Source organism: Tiliqua scincoides, chromosome 11 (genome assembly GCF_035046505.1).
Source record: "Tiliqua scincoides isolate rTilSci1 chromosome 11, rTilSci1.hap2, whole genome shotgun sequence".
NCBI classification, from domain to species: domain Eukaryota; kingdom Metazoa; phylum Chordata; class Lepidosauria; order Squamata; family Scincidae; genus Tiliqua; species Tiliqua scincoides.
In genome coordinates, this window is record NC_089831.1 from 27032821 (window position 1) to 27040095 (window position 7275).

Below are 7275 nucleotides of genomic sequence, written 5' to 3' on the forward strand. Positions count from 1 at the left end.
GAGGGTGACCTGCAAAGAGGTCCCCATCGCTGCTGCTGCTAATCCCTCCACCAGGCGAAATGGAGAACTCCTTAAGCCGCTTACAAAGTTGTCTTCTGCAGTGAGGCGCCCAGTGAGAAAAAGGAGGCAGAAACCCTCTATTACGGCCCCAAATTCCAGGACATGTATTTAAAATGAATGCAGGAGGCAAGCCGCTTTTTTTTATGAGGACTTCTTTTCCCAAGGAGAAAAAGCGGCAGGATTGAGTGGAGGTTAAAGGCTCCCATTTATCACCTGTTCAGAAAATAGGTCTCATCACCTCACCAGGGAGCTGCAGCCTTATCTGTTTTTGAAGAAGTTCCCAGAGACCAGGGCTATGAATGGGGGGGGGGGGGAGAGAGAGAGAGAGAGAGAGAGAGAGGCTCCTGGAGAGGTTCTGTCCAAAAGAGGAGTTGGCCTCGACCTGATGCTTTCAGTCAACATAAAACATGCATGAGAAGAGAAAGAACACAGGCTTTGGCGTGGAGGGAGGGGTGCTGAGAGAAGTAGTGTCCTCAACAGCAGACCCTGTTGGGAGCCTCAGTGGTGTGGATTGCAGGAGCAGGCAACCGAAGGCCACCCAAAGCCCTGTGCACCTTTCAATAAAGTGGACGCCAGAAGCCTCCAACTGTTACCCTGCACATGCCTGATCTCGTCTGATCTCGGAAGCTAAGCAGGGTCAGGCCTGGTTAGTACTTGGATGGGAGACCGCCTGGGAATACCGGGTGCTGTAGGCTGATACCATAGTCTTTCGAGACTGAAGGTTGCCAACCAGAAGCCTCCAGGCCTCCCTCCTCCAAAGGACCCCAAACCTGAGTCGTGCTGCAGCTCTGGGGACTTCTCACTGCTCAGAGAGGTGGTGTCTGAGCGCAGCAGCTGTGATTTGGGGAGCACCACTTTCTGCCTGGCACAAAGAGCTGGAATGCGGAAGGGGGCAGCGCCAGTTGTGGCCGGGGAAGGTGTCACCAGTGAGTGAGGGGGAGGGAGGCAAAGAAGCCCTGGAAGTGGGCAGAGCGGGGAGGGGCACACGAGGAAAAGGCTTGTGTTTCCGCGACCTTTTTTGTCTGGGTGAAACCATCATTTGTGCAAATTGCCAGTGAACTCCAGGCTGGGAGAGACGGCACAGAGAGAGCGCCAGTGGGGCCCCCCCCATGTCAGTGGATGTCCCTTTCCATTCTGAGCCCTGGCCAGCCTCCTGCACAGACAGATTCCTTCTTGCGCCTCTCTCCGCTCTAAAAATTGCAGGGCCCCGAAGATGCGCAAAGGGCTTGCTCTCACTTTCCCTCCATCTCTGGGCATTTGCTTTTGCCTGGCAAGTGAGGAACCATCTTTCCATTTTTGTCTGGCAAAGATGAGCTGCTGGGCCCCTGAGTTTCAGTGTGGCGGACCTGCTGCCCGGCTGAAGCTGTGTCCTAAATGAGGTGACCCTGCTGACGCTTCCAGACCGAAGATGGATTTGGCTCTTGCCTCGCTCCCTGCACCTGATGGACGGCTCCCCTCCTGCACCTTTTGCTGTGCAGCAGGGAACAGGTGGCCAAGAGGGCTGAACAAATCCATGAGCTGCTGAATCTTGACAGCCGGGCAAAGGAGGTTTGCACCATGACCAGTCCATCTTCCTCCTGCACCGTTGAAATGTTGCAAGCGGCCGAGAAGCTTGGCAAGCCAGGGCACATCCACTCCCAAAACATAATTTGATTTGAAGCCTGCTTAGCTCTTACGGCCCCGTCTGTCTCTTGGAAATGTGCTCTGGGAACTGTTGCTTTGTAAAAAGATTGCAAGTTCTCCATTCATGATCTCTACAGTTCCCAGGATTCTTTGCTGGGAAGTCACTGCAGTTAGACACGTTGAAGTAAACCTGTACAGCTGTCCCTTCCCACCAAATGTCCACCATGCCAATCTCTGCTTCCGCCCCCCCCCCCAGAATTCCTCCTCACCCCCTCCACAGCTGACTAGTGCCTGCCAGTCCAGACGTGCCTGTTCCTAAAACAACATGGACAAAGTAGCTGGTGGCGAATTTCCGCTGAGCTCTCCTCCCAGCTGTCTGTCTAGACAGACAGTTGGCCCTGCATGATGGATGTCAGGTGAGGGGTCTGTCCACCCCCTCCCTGTCACAAATGGCCTCATTAGTTAGGGAGAAAATGGGGCAGCAAGAACCCAAATGGCTAAATCAATAGCTCGACGATGGCACATAGGGGTGGATGGGTGGGTCAGATAACGGATGAGCATTTGGGAGCTGTTCTCAGCAGCTGCCACCATATTAGACACCTCAGCATGGCTCATGCCTCACAGTGAGGAGGGGGCAGCCCCCCCCCACCCACGGCTTTCCCTTCCCAGGCCCTTCTGGATCCTCAAAGAGATTTCCTCAACCCTCCAACTGAGCAGGAGAGCCAGACTTCTTTGGGGAGTTCTCCCAGTTATGTGCTTGAGGGTCTCGAGCAGTGGGTTCCCACTTTCCTCCCTCCCAGGGTCCCTTTTCCTGGTGCTTGTCATTTCAGAATCACGTGTTGTCGTCTGGAGGGGCTCTTTGGGAGGGGCCGTAGATTCCAAAGAGCTGCAAAGCACAGCCATGGTCTGCAGATAGCAAGGTCTGCAGTGCAGGGCCAGGTTCAGGCCCTGACATAAGGGCTGCAGCATGGCTGATGACTGGAAAACTCAGTGGATGATGGGAAACACCGGCTGACAGGCACAGGAGACTTCAGTGGACCAAGCGGCCTGATGATCAGATGAAGGCGCTTTTTACAGTACAGAGGTGAGATGTCTGCTGCCAGTGGGGGATGCCAGAGGTTCCTGGCCTGCCTTGAGCCGAGTGCCTGTCATGAGCTCACAGGGGTAGCATCGGACTCCTCATTTGTCACAGTGGCAAACAGCAGAGGCGTCACTAGGGATTGCACCACTCAGTAGGAGAGTTCATTCTGTCACCCCCAAGATGGCCCTCCTTCCGTACCAGACAATACAAAATAAACGACAAGATCATACACACAGTCTAAATGCAGGGGCATCACTAGAGTTGGTGTCACCCCATCAATTTTGTTTTAACATAGAACAGTACAGGTCCCCAACAAATCAGTAACCAACAAAAAAACCAGCAGCCAACCTGATGACACTCACACAACTGAACGAGAGTTGTCGTATTAGTTCAGAGACATGGAAATGAGCGCTGACTCCTACTAACACCTCATTGGTTCCCTGCTGCATCATAACAACACCTAATTGGCTCTTGGAACAATCAGTCCCATTGCTCAGTTTTGAGTTAAAGGAAACCTTTTTTGTTACATAAGGCTATTGTGTTTTCCTTTTCTGGCTATACCTTTTGAGAGAATACAAATATCTCAAAGCGGTATTTCATTGCGTTCTGCATTACCTTATGCATTGAATGCTCTATATAACATATGGTATTATTCAAAAATGCAGAGATTTTCACAATTTTGTCCAGTAGTGGCATTACCACCACCAGAGTGTGTCACGGGGTGGTGTTTGCACCCCACTGCCTGGGCACAGTTGTGTTGAGCTGTTGCTAGGGCTCTTGTGGATCAGGCCACTGGAACCAGTGGCATGGGTAAGGGATCTGGCACCCAGAGGCAAAAGAATTTCACATCAGCTGCCAAGAACACCCCCCCCCCAGGGCATCCAGGAGATGGTCCAAGGTGTGGGGAGGTTTCTCTTGGCTTTAGAAGGCCTGCTGGAGGCCTTAGAAAGGCACCTGCTTTTTGGAAACCAGTTTGTTACTGCAGCCTAGGACAAGAGAGGAAGATGGAAGGGCTAATAGTGGTGGAACTTCAGCTTTGCCTGCAGCCATTCCCTGTTTTATACCCAGAAGCGTGCCCGGGTATGGCACGGAGAGATGCCTGCCTGAACCCCTGGACAGATGCTGCCAGTCCGTGTTGACCACATTGGGCTAGACGGAACCAGAGCCTGACTCAGTTCAAGCAGCTGCTTATATGTGAGGCACTCCTGAATCCACATTTGATCTGCTGGCCGTATGTTTGTCAAAAGCCTTCGAAAGGTCAGAGGAGAAACCTCCCACGGCTGGAGCTGCTTGAGAAAGAGCTGCAGCAAGTCCTCATTTGCATGTCTGTTTGCGCATACAGTAGGCTGTTGTCAAGATGACAGGCGATTTTCTCTATTGCTGTCTCCCTAAAAGCCTGGAAATGGCAAGGAGTGTTTGCCTCCCTTTCTAACACACCCTCATTTTCCTTTTCCCTTCAAGATCTTGTTTCTCTCTCTCTCTCTCTCTCTCTCTCTCTCTCTCTCTCTCTCTCTCTCTCTCTCTCTCTCTCTTCCCCCCCTTTCTTTCCCCCTTTCCCTTGTAAATGTGGTATTTCTTGCCTGCTTGTCATATTTCCTACCGGATTGGGTGTTTAATTAAAATCATAATTAAAATTGATCTCCTCATTAGGATGCACCTGCTCCGGCGCTCACATTCCAGCATTCTATTACTTGCCGAAGACGTCAAGTTTGAAAGGCAAGGAAGAGACCCCGGCTGGCAACCCCAGCAGGACATCTTCATGGAGGGAGGGGTGACTGGGAAGAGGCGACCTGTGGCAGAAGATGGGGGCACGGAGGAGGGAGGGCAGGCAATGGCTCATCATGCCAGATACACCCTGCTGGTGCAGGGCAAAGGAGGGTCAGCGAGACCTTTTCTCCCACCTCTTCTTTCTCAAGGATGAGCCAAAACCAGACCCTGCCAGGTGCCTCCAGGATTGCTCTCGGGATTGCACTGCACAACTGGTTAGATGGGAGATGATGAAGGCACCCTGTCACGTGAAGAAGAAGCAAGCAGTGCAGTCCCTGGGGGATCAGGCTTTTTGCCTTCAATTTCCTCCTCAGAAACCTCAGCGAATGTTGAGTGAGACCCAGAACAAGTTCCGTTTTGCGCAGTGCTCTCTTTCCCATACGAATTAGTCAGAGATTTCTGGAGAACCAACATGAAGGGTGTGAAGGGGGTGACCTTCTCCCATTGCTGTAGCCCGTCTTTGGTTTGCAGCAGGTACGCTGCCTTGGAATGTGGAGGTTCTGCTTAGCTGCTGTGGCATCATACCGTTCAGCCATGGAGAACTTCTGAGATCTCAGTCCCTTGGCTGTGAAAGCTTTGTGGTTAAGAAGCAGGCCAAGGAGGAGCTGCCCAGTTGCAGAGGTTATCAACCCAGAGCACACACGCTCCCACTCACACACACCGTGTTTGGATTCAGGCAAATGTGAAGAGGTGGCCCAAGGACAGGAGGGTTGCTCAGGACAGGGAGGGGGAAGCCCAGACAGCACAGCACAATGGCGCTGTTTTGTTCTATTGCCTTTAACACAGCCCGTTAATAATGGAACAAAGAGACTGTCAGATATTCTACACAAAGATGCACAATGCTTTTCATAATGAGACATAAACTCAGCATCCCATTGTGGAACATCATTTAGGCAGCTTTATAGTTAGCAAGCCAACTAGAAGAAATGCTACCGTCAGGCAGGAGACCTCAGGCTCCCGTGCAGAGGGATTTTCTGCGTAGGCAAAATGGAAGATACAACCACTCGCATGAAGCAGTGTGTTAACCCTGTGCTGTGCTGTGCCGATCAACAAGAGTTTACGGAGTCCCACCCACCTTAACAGGATCTTCCATGAGGAACTGGGGATGGAAAGTGCCTTAAGGAGGGGCGGGGTGGAAATGGGGATAATGGGAGGGACAGCTCTGGTGAGAGCCATTGCTGCGTGTGAGTTAGTCTGTGGAACTCCATGCCACAGGATGTGGTGAAGGCATCTGGCCTACATGCCATTAAAAGGGGATTGGACAGATTGATGGAGGAAAATCCATCACAGGTAACAAGCCATGATGGGGATGTGAAACCTCCTGGTTTTAGAAGTAGGCTACTTCAGAATTCCAGGTGCAAAAGAGTGGCAACAGGATGCAGGTATCTTGTTGTCTTGTGTGCTCCCAGTGGTGAGCCACTGTGAGATGCAGGAAGATGGACTAGATAGGCCTTTGGCCTGATCCAGTGGAGCTTTTCGTATCTTCCTATGTTCTTAAGGGCATTGCACAGTGTGAAAGGACAGGTCCAAACACCGGGGTGGCATTTCAGATTTAAATGAAAGAAAAGTTTCCCTTTGGCACATCCTCTTAAGTAAACACTTAAAGTTGCATACATGTGCAATATTAGTCAATGAAAGTCTGCAGGCACTCTGTGAAGATTCACCTGAGCAAACAAATATTTGAAAGCAATTACAGCAGTGAGTTTAAAGTCAGGAAAGATCCCAGATTCCTGCATTGTGCTTTTGCTGAGGAAGGCTTTGTGTAAGCGCAGAAAACACAAAAGGCCCCCAAGTAATATAGCAAAACACTACAGAAAATTATCAATGGAGAGAAAATAAATAACAACAACAAAGGAACCGAGTTTTGTTTTGCAGAAAATCTCAGGGGAAGCCAGAATTATGAAACTGCAGCTAGAGGAACCCAGGAAGGCTGGATTCAGCAGCACCAGAACAGTGTGCTCTGTGGATGTTGCTATGGCAGTCGAGGACTCTGCCATTGGTAGGAAAGCCTAAACTGAGAGTTTGGGATTGGCCTGAAATGGAACCCCTTTCCACCTCGCCCTGGTCACGGGTGGCTGTTTATATCAACAACCCTTCCTAGAGGACAAGTTTTTACAGTGGAAGATTTTATTGAGAGCCAAATAAGGTAAATAGAAACCAAGTGGGGCTCCATATCAGGACCAAGGCATGGGGCAAAGGGGGTTTAACCATCTGTACCAGCCACAATCTTAAACTGGATTCATGCCCCACCCTCATGGCTACTGTATGTTTCGGGGAGGGGTATGATATGGCCCTCAAGTCATACCTGTCTCTGAATATCTATGCGCATATCACAACTGTCCAGCCCAGGAGTGTCAAACATAAGGCCCGGGGGCTGGATGTGGCCCACGGAAGCTTTCTATCCGGCCCTCAGGCTCTCATCTGCCGAGCAGTGCTGTAGTGTTACTGCAGAAAGGGCAGCCCACATGAAGATTGGGCTCTCTCATATCTTGAAATATGATCAAGATTTGTGTATTTTCTCTTCTGTTGTTTGCAGCTAATGAGTTCCTAAGTAAGAAAAAAGGGCTTTTTTTATTATGACCTGCTTAATGACATCAGTTCCTACCTAATGACATCACTTCCGGCACTCAGCAGGCATCATGAATGCTATTCGGCCCTTGGTATGAAACAAGTTTGACACCCCTGGTCCAGCCCATCACATGTGGCCAAGGCCAAGCTAGTTGTCATCATGAACAGGTGCCATC

At 50.7% G+C, this 7275-nt stretch overlaps 1 pseudogene; it reads left to right on the forward strand.

Moving 5' to 3' along the window:
• Positions 1 to 638: 638 nt before the first annotated feature.
• LOC136662693 (5S ribosomal RNA) lies at positions 639 to 755 on the forward strand (annotated as a pseudogene).
• The last annotated feature ends 6520 nt before the right edge of the window (positions 756 to 7275 follow it).